Genomic DNA, 24,006 nt, shown 5'->3' on the forward strand with positions numbered 1-24,006 from the left:
ACATATCCAGTTACTTCTATCATATGCAAAAGACCACAGCAAATGCACCAGTAATGCCATCCAATGGCACAGAAACTGCATGGTATATCCACCACATGTAAGGTGCTGCCATCATATTCCAAATGCCCTCCTAATGGCATTCAGTACTTCATATAGAGGCCCTCTGGCTACTGCTTAACTCTAGATGTGAGCATTAAATGTGTTTGAAGCCCTTGGCGCACTTTCAATTCTAGATGTGCTTAGATACATGCTGCAGGTCCTCTGCCTACCGTGACATCAAGATGGGCATTCTACATGTATTAGAGGCCCTTCGGCTACCTATCAGATCTAAATGTAATTGGACTTGTTTGTTCTGTACATATGTTTGAAGCCCCTGGCCACCATTTAAATCTTGATTTGCTTTGATACATGTTGCAGCCCCTTTGCCTACCGTTCAAATTTAGGTGTGCCTTTTACATGCATTAGAGGCCCTCGGGTACTTATCAGATCTAGATTTGAGTGGACATGTGTGTGAAGCCCTTGGTCACCGCCACCGCTGAAACCTAGGTATTTTTATTTTTTGGGAGAGCCCCTCCAGCCATTCCCCCCCAACTTAGGCACAACTCCAATCACCTGTCCGGTTACTGCCTCGGGCTGCCAGACTATGGAGACCTTTACCCATATTATCAGCCGAAACAATCCCCTCCCTCGTCAAACTCCCCGACCCAAACACCCGTGTCCATTATAAATAGCACAGGTGCTCCCTAAATCACATGCTATACCACCCTCCCTATTCCTGCCAAAGGTGTCCTTTTCCCCTGCCCATACATTCTCCAACTACCACACACCTGACTACCGTGCTTCTGAACTCGCCCGACTTTCCGAAACACAAGATTGAGCCATCTACACCACGCTATCCACACTCATGATATATCCCTTCATTACCAACCCTACTGCCTGCCACAAGCTCACCCAACACTCTAATAATCCATGTTCCCTAGAATACAGAAACAAATGCCTCTCTTCTTGCGCCTCAAAAGAAATCTTCTAACCACTACACCATCCATCTCACAGAGATATGATTTACTCAACTCCAGATCAAATGCCTTCCCACAGACCAGTAGTCAACACCCAGACAAGTGCTGCAGTCCACCTCCTACCTGGGTCACTCATGTGAGCCTATCTGAGGCAAATGACCCACACACAGAAGCAAGCAATGCCCTAAAATGTAACTCGCCCCCCTATTACCAAACCTACCGAAGAAAAAACTACCAAAGCCCAACCCCTTGAAAACTACCGCAATGGACAACACAAAGACAGACACCACAATGAGCATTAAGAGAGCCCTTATCAATGCTAGATCTCTCCTAGCACACGCCCTGGACATTGCAGACCTTATCACCTTTAATGACTTAGACATCCTAGCAATCACAGAAATGTGGCTGCACCCAACAGCTGGCCCTGCTCTTTCCTTGGCCGTCCCTGACAGGTACACCATCCTTGTGAAATACCAAATGGTCTCCAAAGGAGGCGGAGTAGCGATCATTGCCAAAAATAACCTTAAACTGAGAGAATCCACCAACCAAGCCTTCCCATCGGGAGAACTGATCTCAATCAAAATACCCCTTCCTGCCACATCCACATCCACCATCTCTCTTCACCATTTGAGAACAGCATAGCTTTACTCCTCGCTACCAAGCCTCTATCAAAAATCTTCATTTTGGGCGAGTTCAACTTCTCAAAGACCCATCAGACACTCAGGCTCTTGCCATCGCCAATACCATTGCAGCACAAGGCTTCATGCACCAAATCTCGAAACCCCACACACAATAAAGGATGCACACTGGACTGGCTAGCAGACTGGAATTGCATCACCAGCATAACAGTCAAAAACCCATGCCTCCTGGTTAGAGCATAACGTCATACTATTCTCCATCAGCCTTGCAACCCAGCCCAACACTCTCCCTCAGCTGACCCCGGTGGTGTTTTCCAGAAATCATCGGAACATAACTCCAGACAACATACTACCTATGCTACTACCAATAACTACCTAAGTAAACACCACATTCGATCCTACTATCATGGTGATACTGAGACATATGCACCAAAAAAAGAACTGCTGAATGCGCTTGGAAAAAAACCCTACCCTCATAAACAAACGGCACTTCAACACCCTTGCCATGGAATACAAGGTAGCCACCATCCAAGCGAAGGACAACTCTTACAATACGAGAATCGAAAACGCTAACTCGAGCACAAGAGAGCTGTTCACCATATTGCGTGAGCTTGAATCACCTGCCCTATCTCCAGAACAAAGCATCAAGGATATACTCTGGTGTACCCTTAGCGACAAAATCGCACTACTCCAAAACAAAATCCAAGCCAAAAAGTTAAACCCGCCTCTATTGTACAGCCTTCAGACCCACCCTCCACGCTGCCAACGTCCACTCCCAGATTCAAATTCACACTGGTAACCCCAGCTGATATCACAAAAATCATCAATGGACTGAAGCCATCTAGATGCCAAGGAGACATTTGCCCAGCCTCGCTGATCAAAGAATATGCTGACAAGCTTGCTCCCTTCATTACAACCTTGATTAACAACTCCATTTCCACTAGTAATGTCCCAGAAAACATTTAAGAAGTGTGTGTACTCAAACTGTCCAAAAAACCAACACTGGACCCGAATGTCCCCACTAATTACAGACCTATCACTACGGTACCCTTCCTCTTAAAAATTCTCGACAGTAGCATACGTGTAAATTCAAAAATACCTGGAAACCCACAACCTTCTAGGCCTTCGCCAATCTGGCTTCCGCCCGGGTTTGTTTGTTTGTTTATTTAATATAGCGCAAAACCAAACCCGCAGGTAGCAGGGTGCAAACATTACAAGGATACTTGAGAACTTGGTTACAGTGACACACAAAATAAGCAGAAGGACAGTTCAATGACATTGTAGTCTGAAAATGCTTATACAGTTAATGCCAGGTGTTGGAAGCATAACGAGATAACCGTAGGAAAAATTCAACAACGTTACAGTTTGAATATACTAGTACAATTGAGTGCCGGTGTCTGAAGCATGGAAGAGCTAAGTAATAATCCACCACAGTTTTGTAGTCCCAGTGGGATCCAGTGAGGTAGGTGGTTACTAGCAGTGGAAGTTGGGGTCCCTAAGGGGCAGGTTAGGAGGGGAATGGTCAGGAGGTGCCACTCAGGACGAGTGGTTCTATTGAGGGGGGGTGTGGATCATGTTAGATGTCATTAGATCGTATCCATGAAAGAACCTTACGCCTGAAGCTTGGGTCCCCGCACAGAAACTGCTCTCTTGGACCTCAAAATCCAAATGGATCAAAACAAAGACAAGGGGGACCTGGCCATTCTCCTCCTACTTGACCTCTCTGCAGCTTTCAACCTAATCAACCATAACATCAACCATAACATACTCTGCCAACACCTTGCCTGGGGGGGGGGCCCACTTCTCAACCATGGATTGAATTCTTCCCTTCCAACCGTACCATGAGAGTCTTCTCTGCATCTGCGGCAGCTCTCTCTGCCTCAGTCTCCTGCGGAGTTCCCCAAGGCTCCTGCATCTCCCCAACTCTAACGTGTTCACCAAAACACTATTCGACCTCTTGGACAAATTGGGAGTCATCTATACCAATTACGTTGACGACACCCAAATCCTTCTACCAATCACTGGAAATTATGACTGCAACTCCAAAGCCCTGAACGCAATCTATCTCATCATACAAGCTTGGATGGCGCAACATTAGTTATGTCTTAATGATGAAAAAATAGAACTACTAATTATTGGCAATCAACTAAACAACCTTCCTCAATCCTACAAACTCTTCACTATTGACAGTAACTCGATCATGGTAGCTAAAGAGGTAAAAACCTGGACTCGTCTTTCTCCCTAACAAGGCAAGCCAATGCCATTGCCACGGCAGCGGTTTACACATCCAAAGTGATCACTGCCAGTAGACCTTTCTTACCCTCTGACAATTCCATCACCTGAGCACTGATCCTGTCAAGGATTGATTACTGCAACTCCCTTTTTACTGGCTCCAAAGCTGGGAACATCAACAAGCTACAAAGCTACAAATAATCCAGAACAATGCAGTTAGAGCCGCCCTCAACATCCCTAAAAAAGAACATATCTCTCCAGCCAGACGGAATATCCACTGGTTACCGGTTTGTGATCGAATCAAATTCAAAATCGTATCCTTAACTCACAAATGCCTTTTGAACAGTGCCCCTATCTACCTGGCCAAGCAGATTTCCAAAGCCCAATCCACCAGACCCACCCGCTCAGCCTATGCCGCCCACCTTGTCATCCTGAGGTTCAGACGGCAAAAAGCAGGAGGTTGTAGTTTCCCTATGATTGCAGCCAAACAGTGGAAAGCCATGCCCTTAGCCCTGAGATCAGACCCTTCCCTTTGGTCCTTCTGCAAAGGTCTCAAAACTTGGCTCTTTTTCCATGGCACCTAAATGTACCTCTACTATACTCGTACTTGCACCCGGTACTCATGTATGATGTAAGTAATGTAACCAACTTCTGTAACCTAATGTAAGCAACATCTGTATGATACAATTAACGCAACCAATTTCTATAAGGTAAGCAAGCAACTTTTGCAACTGAATACCTATGCAAGCAACCAATGTAACCATCCTTCTTAAGCAAAAACACCTAGATGCCCCGGGTTAGGTGCACTATGCAAATGTTAAATAAATTAAATATACAGTGTATAATCACCATATGTAACATGCATATTTGTATATCCAGTTGATGACATATGCCAGACACAGCCTCAATTTCCAAAGTTGTTATTAGGATATGTATTGAGCACAGACCTAGCTTCGGGAAGCAACAGAGCGCTTTACAATCATAGGGGGAAGAACACCCCATATCAGAGGGAGGCAGATCAAAGGAAGCAAGATCTAATAACATGGGAGGGTAGACAATTGTCAGCAAGGGATCTACAAGCAACCAGTGGAGGAAACCGTGAGGAGCAGATCCCTGAGTCTCCAGTGGGAGGGCCATGGGGGTATGTGGACCTAATTACTGGCGAGGAGCCATTCCCTAAAGAGGAAGTTCTTGAGGTCTTTCAGGAGGAGGTTGCAGAGTCATGGGGCGTATACAGAAAGGCCCTGTCTTCTTTTTGTTTCGTTCCTGCACTGGCGAAGTTCACTCTGCACATGTCCTTACTTCTGTACGTTCGCAGGCCTTTGGAGTTGCTGGGTTTCTCAGTGAGGCATCTTGGGGACTTCAAGATGACAGCCTTATAGATGATGCAACAGGATTTGAAGATATGTGTTTGAAGCAGGAGCCTATACAGTTCGATGAGGGTCTGGATGATCTGGCTGAATGTGGTGTCTTTTGATGAGTTGTGCTGCTGCATGCACGATGCATCTCATGGGTGTCAGTGTCGTCCCCAGAAAGGCCTTCCAAAAGGAAATTGCCACCATCAAGAGAACCACGGATTGGACAACTGATCTGAAGTTGTTTTCTGGGATGAGATTTTCCACAGGAGATAAAGTTGGTACCTTGTCTTCTTTGCTATGCGCCGTTTGAAGGTGAGGTGTCTGTCAATGTCGAACCCCAGGGACTTGGCACAAGTGGCCAGATGGGGTGTGAAGACCTCGTGTTTCATAGCAAAGAGTCAGATCTGGATGTCAGGGTGTTTGGTGTTGTTGGTCAGTAGTAGGAATCCACTCTTTTAGGGGTTGAGCTTCAGGTAAGCACTGGGCATCCAGGATATGATCAATGTGAGGCAGGCCTTGAGCCTGTGGATGTCTTAGATTGAGGATATCGTGAGGCAGATCTGTGTGTCATATGCATATTGGTGGATGTGGATATTGATGTTGTGTGGAACAAGGAGAGTTTCAAGCAGTGTCATGTAAAAGTTGTCATGGGGACAGAATGGATCCTTGCTGGACTCCACAGGTGATGGTTAGAGTTGGTGATCTGGAGAAATCCATTTGTATGAACTGCTGGCAGTTAGCAAGGTAGGATATGAACCTGCTAAGGACGCTATTTCTGATCTGCATGCGATTGTGTAGATTGTCAGTGAGTGTCTGGTGGTCTACTGAGTCGAATGCTTTTGAGAGATCAAGCCAAACCGGAAGCAAGAATAGTCCTCATCAGGGATTTTAAGGGCATCGTCGATTACCTTCATGATGGCTGTTGCTCTGCTGCATTTTGGTTCTGAAGCCAGATTCGTAGGACTGAAGGCGGCTATCTGCTTCAATGTATTGTGTCGCTACTGCTTTCTCAATGATTTTAGCTAGGAAGGTAAGATGGGCAATGGGGCAGTAGTTGCTGAGGTCGTCAGGGTCCTGTGTTGGTTTCTTGAGATGCTGGAGGATTTGTCCGGTCTTCAGGGTTGTGGGTAAGGTGCCTTGATTTAGGGAGCTGTTGATGATTGTCAGGTAAGGGACTTGAGTATGATGGCAGGGAGGATGTCATCAGCATATGATGTGGCCTTGAAGGTAGAAGTGAAGTCTTCCCTAGTTAGTGTCTTGAAAGTTGCCCTGGTAGTTCTGGTTTTGCACTATGGGATGTGTAGTGTGCTGTCATTTGTGGTGGTGGTGTCTGTGCTGTCGGATCATGCTGATCTTGTTGACGAAGAAAGAGTTGAAGGCTGCGTAACACCATACAAGCACAGTTATTTGTACACCTGTCCTGTTGCTACGATCATATGCCAAATACTGTCTCAAATGTCCCAGTAATGCCATGCCAATCCCTCAGAAGCTGTATGGTATGAACACCACATTTAAGGGGCAGCCTCTGATATGAAGACGCTGCCATCATATTCCAAGTCCAATTTCAATGGCCTCATGTCATCCAATGCTTCTTATACATCGTGTAATCACCATGTGTAATGTGCAGTCTCACATCCAGTCAATGCCTTAATAGGCTAAGCAAAGCCTCAAATAGCCCGGTTATTTCATCCATTGCCATTTAATAATGCACATGTGGCTTTTATCATATTCCAAGCACAGCCTCAAAAACTGTAGTAATGCCATCCAAGTCCATGAAATGTGTGGCATTGCCTGTCTAACTTCTGCCACTCAATGCCAAGCCCATCAAGGTGGTGTTGCCCCAGTTGTAGTTCAGTTGCACACTGAATGTGTGCCATGTCATAGTGCCACCTAACATAACCTAAAACTGTACAGGAATAAAAGCTGGAGGAAGAATGTTTTGCAAGCATATAAACAAGAAACATTGACCAACTGTAAGGCTTCCAAAGTGAAAAAGGGCTGTCTCAGTAATTAGGAGGTTTGGTAGGAGAGACATGATAACCATAACCACTGCAAAATCATTCTACCTCCCGCCTCAACAGACTAACCATCTCAACACAACTCCATCACCAAAACACAGGTTACACAATGCAAACCACTAAATGTCCCTACATACCAATCTAACTCACCAGTGCAACTCTTCACACTCCTAAACACTACCCTGACAGACCAAAGGTAACCACACAAAAACTGGAGCATACATTAACCACTGCTCCAGACATCTCATAAAATATCTCAAACTTACAGCCCATAGAAAGCCCTCTCTTTTCAGATCTTCACATATCAATGTTGCAACATATTGCGAGGAGTGTTTTGCGGTTTTGGAGGTTCCCCGCAGTCTTTACCCGATTGACATTGCCCATTGGAATATGATTGAATGCGGTCAAAAGTGCAAGTTCAATATTGAAATCTTTTCTGTGGTGACTGTGGGGGTGTGACTCGTGTTGCCCCTTTGAGCCATGATGGGCTGCTGGCAACCAGCTCTTGATACTCTGCTAGTGGTGCCACGATTGACTGTCGGTAATCGCACAAGCCTAACTCTGAAACTTTGTTCGCGGTGACTGTCGGGGTGCGACTGGTTCCACCCTTTTGAGCCACGATTGTTTGCCTGCTATTGCACAAACCAAATTCTGAATTTTTGATTGTGGTGACTGGGGTGGGGGGGGGGTGTCTGGTGCTGCCCCTTTGAGCCATGATGGACTGCTGGCAACCAGATCTTGATACTGTGCTAGTGGTGACTGTAGGGATGTGACCTTTTCCTCCCCTTTGCACCACAAACGAAAACAGCTTTGAGTATAAACTAAACCCGCAGAAGAGGGACTGCAGGAATTGATCCAACAGTGTTGCGCTATCAGTAATGTAATGAGCAGCCAGGAGATACGGGACATGCAGCACAACGACCCATCAGAGAAAAAGCTCTCCGAAAGCTAATACGGCAGCCAAGTTATGTTATATTCTTTTTCTTATTAAGCTCCAAAGCCTTAGGGTGTCCAGGCGCTGAACAGCGGAATGGAGCTATGATGTATAGGTATCCAACATCTCATGTCATGCCTAGTACACAAGATCAGCCAGAAAAGCAAGTTGGCAAACAAACTGTAATTAATGGATATTTTGGGTCACTGCCCTCGATTCCCCCAACCCAAATGCCAAACCGACTCATTCTTTGACAGCTCATATAGGGCAATGACCCATTCGCCCACAATAGATAACAACTCACTATTAAATATGTGCACTTGCCTACAAAGAGCCTCTTTGGGAGGGAATATGCTGTTGTCTACAATAGGGACACGGAAACATAAGGGGTACCAATCTATCTAATACTCCGGATTTGGCAGAGCTGGTCTCTTCCACTGACTCCTCGGACTCAGATGATGAGAATTATGCAATGCATGCAGGTCAATTTAGCTCTGGCCCTTCTACAGTGGCAAACATAACCCCATAGATTACAAATTTAATCAACGCCAAGAAAGATGTATTGTCTGAACTCGTGGCTTCCATGGTAAAGAAACGTGGGGTTCTCAAATCCACATTACAAAAAATTGCTGATGTAGTATTGACAAATCATCCGACCCGCATAACAGAAAGTTCCCAAATGGATGCCCAAGGTCTGCTGACTAGACTAGCTACCCATCCACAAGTGGCAGAAAGCTGTCCAAGGCATACCACGGAGAGACCAGCCAGATGACATCTACTCAGACTTGGGACTATGAGGAGCTCACTATCGTGTCTACATCAACGGGGACTGAAGGCAAAGCCAAGAGCTGAAATCCAAAGATGAAAGTAAACAATATTACTAAAAAGACCAAACAGAAATTGAAGCACCATATTAATAGACATCAAAATGCGACCAACTTAGATATCAACGAAGAAAAGCCTCCATGTGCAAAGAAATCATGCACCTGCAACAAAGCTTTAATCACAAATGTACTTTCTGATGGATCTAAAAAACAGGTCCATCTTAGGGGACCTATGTATCAATGGTTAAAACCTACTACAAATATTGAAACCCTGGACCCCATTATTGCTAGAATGCAAGAACCTGGCTCAAAACAGGACATCATAAATTCAGTTACCCCAAATAAAGACAATACAGGAAAACCGGAGATTAGCCGCCCAAACGCCAAAAAAGAGGTAGGGAAAAGTCTTATAATAAATCAGGCACCCAAAGAGCATGCAGTGTTCAACGGCATGCAGGAACTAGGGAAATGGACATATTGGAGGAGCACCCTCCCACTCCATATTGCCCATTCTTGAATCACACTTATTTATTGAACCTATTTAGTCGGGCAGATCAACTCAACATAATTTCATCGGCAGATATACTTCAAATTGAGCTCCCATGAATGAACAGCGATTCGAACTGGGCCCTCATCCAATTCTTATCCCCATTTGCTGAACGCTAATATCCACGTGCTTGATAAAATTAGATTAGCACTGACTAATTGCAGAAAAGTAAAAAAAAAAACAGGTTCAACTTGTTACCACACCCAAGCAGTTGGGGAATGGCTTTCAGGACTCCACATCCTTGATATTGGAGCGTGCCATTCTTCATTCTAGCCAACACCTGATTGAGCACAAGTCTATAAGACAACAAGAAGTGATTCAGTGGGTACCTGAAAGAGTCCATGAGGAGGAAAATTGACTGAATAATTTACAACTACTGATGAAATGCATATCTTGGAATACGAGGGGTTATATATAGGTCCTTTCTCTCCGACCCAGTTGGCTTAGTGATCATCTCGAGCACGGACCTGTTTGTATTACAGGAAACATGGCTGACATGCCCTTTTAATATTGACGGGTACCACATCCAACACCACTTGGCTAGACCCTTACATAGAGGCCGCTCTAGTGGTGGATTGGCAATTGGGGTCAGAACAACAAGCCGCTTGGAAGCATTTTCTGAACACACACGTTCTCCATATGTCCTATCTGTAGTAGTGCACATATCGTCAAACGTTAACACTTTTACATTTATTTTTTATATATATGATCCCCCCACCAGATCACAAACTAAAACAATACAAAAAGTAAACAGTGAAACAATTTCACTTTGGTATGAGAAGCATCCCAAGGGAAACATTGTTATCGCTGGAGACCTGAACATAAAAAGCCTACATTTGAGGTAGGAGCAAGTTGGGAAATCAGATTGTAACTGGCAACAATGTATAAATATGTAAGATTTTGTATACCTTCCATTCACAGAGCAAGGAAATTACATCTCATCGCATACATGGTCAAATGGTCTCTACCAGTCCCATATTGATTACGTAATAACATACTCTGATATTGCTCGGCATTGTGGCCCAGTCAAAATCAAATTAAATTAAGTGAACGACCACGCCACCTTAAGTTGGTCTATTGATAGCATGTTCCAGAGCCCTGATGTGTTTAGGAAAGAGAAAGTGGGGGTCAACTAACGCGGAAACTGTGTAATATTGAATGGGATCATGATAAAAGAGATTAACAATATATTGGAAGATAAACACATAGAATTAGAACAGAGGGGTGTGCGGGAGGGATGGAACATGGACGAATTACTCGCAACATAGTCAGCGATATACAAACAGGAAAAAAGCCTAGACTGGGGAATTCTGATAAAACCCAACAGGGAGTATTCAATATAATAATACAACAACAAAAACTGATTTACCGAAAAGCCAGGGCAGAGATTAGAAGGCAGATAAATTGGACAAAGGAGGACGAATACAAAAATCTAACACATTTAACCACTCGATATCGGAAGTGGCTCCGTCAACATAAATAGCCTACCAAGAATGCAAACTAGCTATTGCTGGCTGATTGGCTAAAAACTAGTGACTCCCGTAAGTTTTGGGCACACTTTAATATTATACTTCGCCAGCCTTCGTAGAGCTCAATCCAGTTTCTGGACAAGCATGGTGCTCATATATATGCAAATTATATACAGTACCAGAAAGTGAAAATCCTCAGCCGATCTGTTCTATTAACACACAGAGGGATATCTAGTTGGATTATGACATCGATGAACTCATTATAATCATAGGGAAGTTAAAGGCAACAAGCGCGCCAGGACCAGATGGTATCCCTAACGCCCTCTACAGGTCCAACCCTCAGATATGGGCTAGAGTCTTGTATAACATCTACAGGGAACTAGAGAATACTAGAAACATCCCCAATAGTTGGCTTGAGTCGATCTTAATTCCAGTTATTAAGAAAGGCGACAGGCTTAACCCAGCCAACTACCACCTATTGGCTATGATGGACTCTTCACAGAAAATATTTGCATCCATCTTACTTACAAAACTCTCTCATTGGGCCCAGAAACGTAATTTGCTTACGTAATCCAGACAGGATTTAGGAATGCACAGTAGGGGTGTCACGGTATTAGTTTTATGACGGTACGATACCTTCTTGCAAAATGACGGTATATCATGGTTATCGCGGTATAGCAGGTGGAGTTAACCAATCTTAACAAATATTTTCTAAAAAGGTCATAAATTGTCAGATTTATCATCACAAACAAAACCTGGCACCCAGAGTCAGAATTGGGCTTTTCAACATACTTTTCACTGAAATGCCACCCCTTGCTTCCACCAAACACAAACATGTGTGGAGAGGAGGAGGGGGAGAGCCCTGCTGCGACTGGCAAAGCAAACTGAATAGCTTTTCTTAAGTGGTCATTTAGGCTTTTATCTCCCCCACTGGCTACTGGTGAAGATGAACATGTTGCCATATTTATAACATGCATGCCCCAGATCAATGGAGGCTGATGGTAGTATAGGCTTGTGCGCATACTCGCACACGCATGCTCTCTTTACGTTACAGCCTTTAGTTTACTTGTGGGCCAAAAGGTGTTCAGTAATCAAGGACATGTCACCCTTTGGTATGGCAGCAGGGAATACCCACAGAGATGAGTGAATTTCGCAGTGTGACTTATCATATGTTAATTCAATGATAGAACCAGGGACATCCCCCATTGTCATACGTTTAGCAAACATACATTATAAATATATAAACCCCAAAGCCGCCAACCCAAAGTAAACCCTTTTCCTTCTTGGCACTGTATTTATTCTTCCTATTGCTAACATATTGATTTTGTGTCAGGCACGTGTAGTTTATGGAATGGCATTAAAAACTGCTCCAACTGAAACTACTTGGCAGATGGCACATCCAACAGTGCAAGACCAAGACTGCGCAGCACTTGCTTACTGCAGCTTTCCAAATCAGATTGAAAAGCACACTTAACGGTATACACGGTATACCGGTATGAACAATGTGACGGTTATTATTGTTCAATTGAGTGGTTCGCGGTATCTTTAACGGTATACCGTTACATCCCTAATGCACAGCACAATAGATAACATTTGTGTAATAATTACTTTATGGCTGAAGCGGACTGTGGTCCAAATAAAAAATAATTTATACTGTTATGTTGATTACAGTCAAGCGTTTGATCTAATTTCACGCCCACTGCTTTGGGAAAAGTTAAAAGGCTGGGGGATTAATCAAATTTATTATACTATATACAATCTTTGCATACACATACTACAGTTTCAATTAGACTTAGTCAAGGGGCAAATATACAGATTATAGAAGAACAGACCATGAACTGAAGCAGGGATGCGCATTTACACCCATGCTCTACAATCTGCATGTAGCGGACATGATAGACTTGATTGGAACAGTTTGTAATTTTCCACCAAAAATAGGTGGTCAGTTAGTCCCGTTTTTGACCTATGCTGATGATACTATTTTGTTCGACATGACCCCTATTGGTCTTCAATGCTCCATAGATGCATTGACTACCTACGCGGAAAAAAATCATATGGTAATGAACTTATCCAAAACAAAGGTAATGTGCCTAGGAGGACGTACATCAAAAAAAGTCATGCCTACTTGGAAACTAAATAAGAGAAAGCTTATGCTACTGGAAGACTGTCTACTTGGGATTTAATATAAAAGTAAAACCGTCTAATGATTATTATGAAGAAATAATCAGATCTAAGGTCTGGAAGAAATGGCAAGCAGCCAAACACTATATGGGCAAAAATGGGGGACATAACATTGAAAGTCTCTTGGAGATCTATCAAGTGAGCATTATTCCCACTATTCTATATGCCATGTCTGTACTTTCACAGCAACACACTCATTGTCTGGGGAAATTGGAGCAAAGGATACTACGCTCTATCATCAACCTCCCATCTTCTGTGCCGTTGGTAGCACTAAGAATGGAATTCGGAGTGGAATCACTGACTTCGAGATGGATGACACAAAGAACACTTCTGTACCTAAAGATAGTGAAGACTAGTGGCAAAGAAAATGGACTAAGAAACTTATTGGGGAAGAGCCTTGGATAAGCCACAATAAATGTGTTTTTAGATGAGTTACACAATGTCTGGTGCTGTTTAACTAAGCTGGAAATCCTAACAGAGACATCTTATAACGATCCAGCCATAGAACAGATCCTGAGGAGGAAAGCTGTTTATTGCGATAAAGCTGATAACCGAGAAATTATCAACCAAAAAGAGATGCATGGAATATGCCAAATGAAGTTTCAATACAAACAGCCCCTGCTCTTATTTAACTAAATTCTCTAGTATTGAGCTTAAACGTTTTATTCTGCAATTAAGGATGGGTATCTTGTCCAAAATGGGACACGTTGGGGATTGCGGAAAAATCCCTAGAGAGGCTTGGCTATGTAGACTGTCTGAGCAAACTGTGGAAACAAACCGACATCGCCTTACCTCATGCCCGGCACTACGCATTCGTTACATGAGGGGTTATAGTGGTTTTGTCTCCTCGTTAGATGGAATTTCGCTGGACCAATTTTGGAGCACCCTCTCTGAAGCATAGTCAGTTGTAAAAACTGCAAGATTTGGAAGGAAATATTAATATTGTGTGAGACTAAAAGAAGTACAATTGACAATGAATTATAAAATCACACGCAAAACATTAATTACAGTGAAAATTGTACAGTTGGCAACATGAGTTTTTTAAATTGAGAATTATAAATGATAAATTATGAAAATTATTTATTAACTGAAATAACTAACTTGTATGCTCATGTGTTTGTGTATATGTATTTGCTATAGAGTTTTTATTTAATGTTTATGGTTTTATGTGCTTAAAGCTTGCGTAATAGCTAAATGCACGTTAAAGATGAAAAAAATATATTGCATCAAATCAACCTTACCCTGATCCCCCTACTCCTATGACAGCCCCTACACCCATCTCTTGTAGATCATGAAGCACCAAGAACCTGTGAAAACAGCAACAGGTGAGCAGTGCAAGACAACATAACATAAAATCACAGGGCATAGTCAAGATTTTCACCCATTAGTTGGGGGAAAAGTACTCTGGATAGCCAGAGCAGCCATTGTGATGGGCAGCAACAGGGGAGGAAATTATCATTGGTTCTACTGCTGTCAGTCTGCTATATTAGAAGCCTGTCAAATCAATTGTTATGAGACCGAGTGAGAGCCAGTTCTAGGTGATGGTTGCACAGGCCACTAACTGAGGAGCATGAGTGGACACCATGTTGTCCCTAAAACCATTCCATATACCCCATTATGAAGATGTTTTTTTAATACTGTGAACGTATTATTTGTAAGGACTCCAATGTTTGCAGTTAAGGCACAGTGAGATTAAATAACATTTCAGGATTGCTCTAGTTATGGTGACCTCTGATGCGTAATGAACGAAGCAGTGGTGGCCTCTGCGGATTAGGATCCGACGGCCAAGAGTCACCCCCCTGCTTCCCCATTATCACCGCCTCAGTGCTAAAGGGGCGAGGCAGCAATCTCTGGCCCAGATCTGGCCTACATCAGGGCTGTGAGTTAAGGGTGGCAGGCCCAATACACATAATTTTTTGCCCTGATGACGGCTTCTATCAGAATGTTTTGCCCAGCAGGTGGCACTTTCACCGAAACGTGATATGGATGTTGTTTCGAATATCTTTGAAGTTCATTTGGAATCTTCTCTGATACAAATCCATCCTTGATACAGATGTTTTGTCTGAACAATTTTGTGGTCCTGTCCTTATGGACTTTCTCTGACACAAGCATGTCGGCAGACCTGCATTTGACAAACAATAGTTTGTCCAACCAAACAAGTGGTTATATGAGTGACACTTTAAGTATTATCATATAGGCCACCATTTCTAATTTTGTTCTATTATGATTTATCTCCTTTACATTTCGGATTGATTCATGGCTACAAAAAACTATTTTTTTCTGTTTTTGTTGTTCTGAATTTCTCTCTCCTTACTGATTGAATTTTTGCATTTGAATTATTAACACCCTTGTTCCCTTTTCCATTAATGAAATTCCATCTTGAATTTTATGTTTGAAACCTGTTTTCCTGTATGTTGGGATTTTTGATGATTTTTCAAAATTTCTTTTTTTTTCTTTTTTTTTTCTCCATTCAAATGTAATTATTAAATTGTTAACTAATTTACCTCATAGATTGTTTTCAGTATCTATACAGGCTCTAACTAATTGTGATGTCTGTTCTGGATACACATCATTATTTGAAATCAATTTGAATTATTTTCAAAACAAAACTTAGCTCAGTGGATACCATTGTTTGTTTTCTCTCTTTAATGTCCCGATCCACTTGTGCTTTAGGGACTCTCCCTAATTTCCCTTTTTTGCATGAACCAATAAGCACAAAATGCACGAAGGGGGAAGGGGGAGAGAAGAAGCCGGGACCCCCCTTTGCGGCCAGCAGAGCCTGACAGCGGCGGGTGCCTCGAGCACTGCAATACCCAATGTTGGAGGCCATATGGTGAATCGCTGAGTCCTGGGGAACGCCCACATGCACACAGGAAAATGACTGTGCCCAGGCGATTCTTCCCCTTTGGAGAGGCTGCCGGTGCACCGACGGCCACTACCGTGCGAATAGCCTTGCCTCGGAGTAGAGATCCAGGTAGCCGGCAGGTCCTGGTGTCGGGGCGTGTGAAGAACACCAATAAGCCCTGCATGGAGACAACAAGCGGTGAGTCAATATAAGAGACATCACCTGAGGGTGAAGACGATATTTATGGAGGGAGGCATACATACCATTTTTTATTATGGTGAAAGGCAATGAACATAGCTAACATCCAGATTCCTACTCGCCTGATGCACTGTTGATGCTGTTACATGCCTGAAGCGGCTGTCCGGCGGTAAGAGCATGATAACACAATGCTCAACCTATAATTTTCTACGCACTGGTGATCATGGAAATGCTTTACTAAAGCGCATGCTAGGTCCCCCCTTGGGAGGTGAATTGCAGTCGGAGGGGAGAGAAGGCCACTCCGCTGCCTGCTAATAATCTCAACTGACTGCTTGGGGAGCACTGGACTTAGCACAGTTCATAATTTGCATAGCGCACTGAGAGGGTCATATCGGGGGTATACCCGCATTGGACCTCAACTCCCCATTGTGGACATGTGGGAAGGGATGCATTGAGGGCATGGCACAATCTCAACTGGAACAAGGTCCAGATCATGCGCTGGATGTAAGCCAGATGAGACCTCTGCTACAACGATCTGCCAGACATCGGTTCGAGAGGGACATACAAATACAACTCCAAGCCATGCTGGCCGAGATGAGAATTATTGGTCAGTGGACCCAAGAAACGAATACCACTGTTTAGGACATTAGGCAAGACCTCTAGGATGTCCAGACCTGCCTGACCGCACAAGCAGAAAGAACTACTGATAATGAACACCGTATCAGTACCTTAGAAGACAACCATAACACGTCAATGACTGGTCTTCATGGGGTTATTAAGGAGGTGCAGCGGCTGGGCGAGTAAATTGAGTTTCAAGAAAAACGATTTCGTCGGAACAACCTCTGCCTATCGGGCTCCTGGAAAACAGATGTTGCGGATCTGGAAACCTTCATGTACAACTTCTTACGCAAAGCTCTACACATGGACAACTCACAGGATTACGTGATTGAGAGAGTGCCCCATGCCCATATCCCCAGGCCGGCACCAGGAGAATGGCTGTGTATAATTACCATGAGGATATTGAATTTTCAACATAAACTAGCCGTCTTGAAGGCATACAGGGCAGCGACTCCGGTGAGGATTGATAATACAGACATTAGGATCTTTAATGACTATTCTATCGAGGTACAGAGATGGAAAAAAGGTTTTAACCCCATATTTGAAGCACTCAATGGCACTCAATGCAGACATTACCTTAAATTTCCAGCAGTCTGGTGCATACAAATGGACAATCAATGGCACTCTTTTGATAAACCCGAGGCAGCATGGCGTTTCTTACAGCAACACAACCTGGTGACTACAGACTTCGAACAAGCGGGAGCAGAGGAAAAACAGGCAGACCGCTCCTCTCCACTCCCCAGCGCTCTTGTATTAAGGGGAAATGGCAGAAAGGGGGCAGGGGGCCTCAAGGCTTGGGTCCTGGATGCAAAAGAGCAGCTTGATGATCACTACGGCAGATCTGAGCTAAGAACTGACTGCACATGATGTCTACATCATCATAGGAATGGCGATACTCCAATCCACGCTCTTTATACCTACAGGGCATGTCCTGTGATTACCGGTATCAGGTAATATTTTCGCCAGCAAAAATATCACCGAACATATGGTCGTCGGGAACGGCCATAGGCGATATTTTTGGTGGCGAACATATTAGGTGGGGGGGTTGCGGGGGTGTCCCCTGCACATAAAAAAATGATGTGGGGTTTGCAGGGGTGTCCCCCGCAGGGTCTGTTATTTTTGGCACAAGAATATGGCGATATTTTTGCATCGCAATATTTTTGCAGCGAAAATACCACATGCAACCGTGATTACCGAACGGTAATGAAACGTGTTGAAAACTTCTCTCTTTGACAATGCCGTACTCTTCAAACCTTCCCCAAAGATGCTTAAACGGGATCATATAATTGCATTACTCGTCGCCTGCGGCCTACTGTTGCCCCTGCAGGCAAATTTACTGGGGTCCCATCCATGGAAATACCAGAATATGTGGGGATGGCCGTCGATCCTCTGTTCCGTGCCCGCCAACCCCACGTATGGGCTTGTTGGCCAGGTATTGGGAGTAGATTTCTTTGTTTGCTCCCCCAATGTTCTTCTTTTTGTTATGGTTTAGATTGGAATGTTGACTTTTTAGGGGTTAGAGTTTACTGTATGCTTAATTACCATAGAATATATAGTAAAATATATGATAAAGTTGTTCCCCCGCAGTGGGTTGGGGTTGGTATTGCTTTGATTACACTGATGACGCTCAATATCCAGGGACTAGGGCACCCTATTAAAGGAAGGCAAATGTTGAATCAACTGACGGACCTCCAGGGAGATATTATTTTCCAACAAGAAACCCATTTAAATGAAGTCGAATCAAAGAAACTAGAACATGGATGGGTGGGGAACAGCAGCCCATTCCCCATGCCAAGGAAAGAGGGGAGGCTCTCTATTTTGATCCATAAACGAATCCCTATTAACATACAGAATACTAGTAGCGATGGGGAGGGTAGATATGTTCTCATACAGGGACTGATTTACCAACACCCTATCACACTTTTGAATATATACACTCCTAGAACGGATACCCCGTAGTTTTTCACCCAAACTTTCACATCATGCACGCAATTCCTGGGGAGCCTGACCATTGTGGGTGGGGACCTAAATATTGCTCTCAACCCCATCCTAGATCAGCAGAGTACCGCTTCTGGTGGCCCCACCAACCCGAGAAAGCAGGAGATTTTCCAGGCACTGGTGACCGATTTACAATTTAGGGACACTTGGCAAACATATGCATGGAGACAGCTAGGACTACATTTCCTACTCCCATCGACACCATAGCTACTCCCGAATAGACTTATGGATGCTCCCTGCCAATGCATTACGTATGGTTACGGACTGCGCAATACTTCCCACAACTCTCTCAGACCAAGCCCTGTACGTTTGCGCCTGGCACTTCCGGACTCAGTACGCAAGGCTCTGACTTGGCACCTTAATCTGAGAGAGCACTGGGTTATCTGGATTTTCTGGCAAACCACCTACAGGAGGATATAGAAACTTTTGGAAAACCAATCTCAATACAGATCATACTCCTTCTGCTTGCTGGGATGCCTTTAAGGCCTTTATCCGAGGACAATGAATATCACGCTGGTCCTATAAACTTACGACCTAGAGCAAAAAGGAAGCTCAGTTAACTCAGGAACTCTGGGTCTCTGAAAAACATCACAAACACGCGGTGTCAGCAAATCCACTCCCAGCTTCATAGACTGTGAACAGAGATTAAACAACTCTCCTCCGTGAAGGCACAGACATCATTTACAAGCTACACACAAGCATACTAATTTGAGAGTGATAAACCACTACACATAATGCCTCTAGAATTGAAACAAGAGGCAGGCCACACAAATTATCATCTCGATTAGGGATGCCCACGGACACTTGTTGATGGGCAATGGCCATATCAATGCCCGATTCGAGGAATATTATCAAGAGCTGTACGCAGCCTCCAACTTGAGCACAGAACAAAACATGTATGATTTTCTCGACTCCATAACATTGCCTCAGATATCCCCCTCTCAACTTAACAATCTCGATGCCCCTATTACGCTTCTGAAATATTGTGCGCGATCCCCTCACTCTCCTCAGGAAAGGTGTCTGGTCCAGACAGGGATCGCCATTGATTTTTATTAAGTCATGGCAGATGCGCTAGTGGGTAAACTGGAATCGGTATTCGAGCAGGCGAAGGAGTGAGGGCAACTACCTCACTCAATGTTAACAGTTAACATATTTATCTATTGTTTTCTTTTTAGGCGCTTATATAGGAAATAAATTCTGTTTCAAAGTGCCCATGGGGAGGCTGTCCAGAGGAGGGATGCAGTTGAGGAAAGTGAGCAGCCTCCTGCTCTCTGTTTAGTGAAACACTTTACACAAAAGAGAGTTTGTGCCAGAGGAGCGTAGAGGTCTAGAAGGACAATATTTGGTGAGAGAGAGTTGCAGATAGTGTGGTCCCTGGCCCCAGACAGCCTTGTGGATGATGAAGAGGGATTTGAATTTGATCTCTGCTGCAACCGGGAGCCAGTGGAGGCTTTTTAGGGCAGGAGAGATGTGGTCCCTGGGCTGAAGGCCAAGGGTAAGTCTTGCTGCTCTTTTCTGGATTAGTTTAAGGGGTTGCAAGGTGGAAGAAAGTAGATTGAGGAGAAGGCTGTTGCAATAGTCAAGCCTAGAGAGGATCAGGGCTCAGGAAACATTGAGCTTCTGGGGGAAGGTGAAAAAATGGGAGAATTCCTTTGAGAAGGAAGAGTTGGAAGTGGGACTTCTTGGCAATGTCCTAAGTGTGAGTGAAGAAGGATGAACAGGAGTCAAAGATGACTCCAAGGTTTCTGGCTTCAGAAGAAGGGGCAGGGGGAAAGCCCAAGGTGGGAGGCCATAGATAAGGGAAGAAGGAGGGAACAGTGCTTCCAATAGGAAGGATCTCAGTTTTGCTGGCGTTTGAGGCAGAGATCATTTGAAGAGCACCAAGCATGGATAGCAGGCAGTCGGGGATTAAGGAAGGAGCGAGTAAGTCAGTACGAAGTCTGAAACAGAGTTGAGTGTCCTCTGCATAACACTGGAAGTTGGGGGAGAAGGAGGAGATGGGGTGTGCCATCTGAGCAAGTAGATGTTAAAGAGCCAGGGGGAGAGGATAGATCCCTGGGGGACACCACACGTGGAGAACGAAGTAGGAGAGGAGAAGGTGCCTAGGATGACATGGGAAGTGCTGTCAGTTAGGAAAGAAGTCAGTTATTCCAGTGCCCGTTTTGAGATACCAAGGGTATCGTGGAGCCTTTGTATGAGGATGGAATGGTTGACGGTGTCGAAGGCAGAAGAGAGGTCAAGTAGAATGAGGAAAGCTGTGAAGTTGGAGTCCAGGGATGAGAACAGTTCTTCACAGGTGTTCAGAAGAGCAGTTTCTGTGCCTCTGGATGCTCGGAATCCAGATTTATGAGTTCAGTGTACGAGTTGAGTTGGGGCAAAGCCAGCTTCTCCAGAAGATTCCCCAGGAAGGGAGTGATTGAAATAGGGCAGTAGTTGGATGGACAGCTATGGTCTTCTGAAGGCTTTTTCAATAGTGGGTGCACAATGGAGTGCTTGAGGGAGGAGGGGAAAGAGCCAGTGGTGAAAGAGTGGTTGCATAAATCAGCGAGTTCAGAGGCAAGAGAGACAATGTTGTCCTCGAAAGTTCTGGACGAGCAGGGGGGGACCTGTTTGAAAGAAGCCTTCATAGAGCAGACACCTCTGGTAACTTCATCAGGTGTGACAGGGGTGAAGGAAGAGAAGGCGGAAGGAGGGGGGAGTAGCCAAGGGAGGCAAGGGGGTGTGAGATGGCTTAGGTTGGTGAATAAGAAGGATGTTCAGGATGTTCGGAGTTTTGGTGGTAAAGTGTGGGGCCAGTGCATTGCAGAGGGCCTGGGAAGGAAGCGGGGAGTACAAGACTCCGAAATGTTTGGCTAGCTCCCTGCAGATTTTGAAAAGTTCAGCCGTGTTATTGGAGGCACCTGATACCTGTGCCTGAATGTGGGCCCTTTTCTTGGCACAGATGGCGAGTCTGTATTGCCTTTGGAGCAGGCGGCAGGCTAGTTTTTCAGAAGGCGAACCTGAGGTATACCACTACTGTTCCGCTGCTCTGCACTTTCGTTTCAGGGCTGCAGGTTCAGAGTCATACCAGGTGTTACGCAGGTTTCAGGCGGATCCTCGTGACTGGGGCAAGGATTAAAGGGTATTGTTGATTGCTGAGTGAAGATCGCTGAGAACAGAGTCTGAGGTAGGAGTTTAAGGGGGGATGAAGGTAGAGGCAAAGGCAGCGGCTGACACTCGTTTAATTGGGTGAATGTTCGAGAATGGGGTTGGCAGGGCTTTTGTGGGTGCGGTAGGAGGGCCGAAGGGACCCAGGTGGGAGGAGAGGAGAGCATGGTATGACCAGGTGAGAGGGGTGGCCAGACGGGGAGTGGGCAAGAGGTCAGAGTGGAAGATGGCATCCAGGGTGTGTCCAGCCGAGTGGGTTGGACAAGAGGGGAGGATGGAGAGGGGGGGAGAGAGGCGCAGAGGTCAATGAAAAGAGTAGATGCTGAGGCAGAGGCATCCAATTGGATGTTGAAGTCACCCAAGAAGAGGAGGTTGGAAGTGGATGAAAGTAAGGAGGAGTATAATTCAGCCCATTCAGAGAGGAACAAGGTGGTAGCGCCTGGAGGCTGGTAGATGGTAGCAATGGTCAGAGTGGAGGAGGGAGAGATTACCAATTTGCAGACCAGGCTCTAGAAGAAAGTATAGAGTTGGATGGGTACGATCGAAGAAGGAACCCTCTCAGGATGGATTAAGGTGACCCCACGGCCAGCACGGTTAGGTCGAGACTTGGAAACGATCTTGAAGCTGACGGGGAGGAGGGAGTCAAAATGTGTGTTTTAGCTGGCATTGAACCAAGTGTCGCTGAGAGCGAGAAAGTAGCAGTCAGTGTTTTCAAGAAGGAGGCAGATGTCAGCAGAGTGTGTGTTTGTTTATTTCTAATGCACACCAGACTCAAGGGTAACAGGGCGCAGCAATAAGAAAATGCAAAGCTTACATAGTTACAGGTATGGTCACAGTAAAACATATATAGTTACAGGTATGGTCACAGTAAGACATATACACAAGTTATGAGCAGGAAGGATAAATAAGCACAGAAAACAAATGTTACAATATGATTAGAAGGAATAGGCGGAAGCATCCTGGGTGTGAATAGTGCAGCGGCCCAACCTAGTGGTCAGTGGATTTGAGCAGGTTGATGTAGTTACTTCTAAAATGTAAGTATGGTTGATCTTCTCTGAGCGGGTGTGGCAGGCAGTTCCAAAGTTTGGCTGCTTTCACAGGAAAGCTCTTGCCGCCAACCTTTGTGAGTCTGATCTTGGTACTGTGAGGCAGTTAGCGTTACTGGCTCGCATGGGTCTGATACAAGTTCTTCTGTGTAGTCTATCTACAAGATAGGTGGGGGCAGCATTGTTTAGTGCTTTGTGGGTAAGGGAGATCGTTTTTAGAAGGATTTTATTATGGGTCGAGAGCCAGTTGTATCGGCGTCTAGTTGCAGATGTGTACTCTTTTATTCACACCTAGTGCGACTCTTAATGCATTATTTTGGAGGATTTGTAACCTCTGGAAAATGGCTTTGTTGGCGCCACTGTATAGAGCATTTCAGTAATCTAGTCCAGAGAGTATTAAAGCTCTGGCCTGGATCATGCAGCTGACATTTGAAAGGAATGGTTTGCCGGCCCTGATGAGTTTACACGTGTAAGCAGTGGTGGAGGCCAAAGATTTCACTTGTTTGTCAAGGGACAGGGTAGAGTCACGGTAGAAGCAAAGGGTTTTTACCTCTTTGGCTACCCTAATGAGGTTTCCATCAATGGTGAATGAAGAATATTCATGGCCTAATTTCTTAAGGTTAAGGTGGGTACCCAGGATAATGAGCTCTGTCTTGTCATCATTCGGGCATAGACCATGGGTGGCCATCCATGCCTGGATGATGAGATACACTCTATTCACCAGTGCTAAATCCTTGTCATAATCCCCAGAAAGTGGGAGGAGAATCTGAGTATCATCTGCATAATTGGTGTAGGTGATACCCAGAAGGTCCAGATCATCGAACAGGGGTTTGGTGGTTCTACCACTCAAAAATGTTGCAGAGCAGGCCTTAAGAGTTGCCAGGTGGAGGCAGTATCAGCCTTTGAAGGTTTTTGGAGGAGTAGTACAGGGCTGTGG

The sequence above is a fragment of the Ambystoma mexicanum genome, chromosome 6p (assembly GCF_040938575.1).
Source record: "Ambystoma mexicanum isolate Mex_15411 chromosome 6p, UKY_AmexF1_1, whole genome shotgun sequence".
NCBI lineage: Eukaryota > Metazoa > Chordata > Amphibia > Caudata > Ambystomatidae > Ambystoma > Ambystoma mexicanum.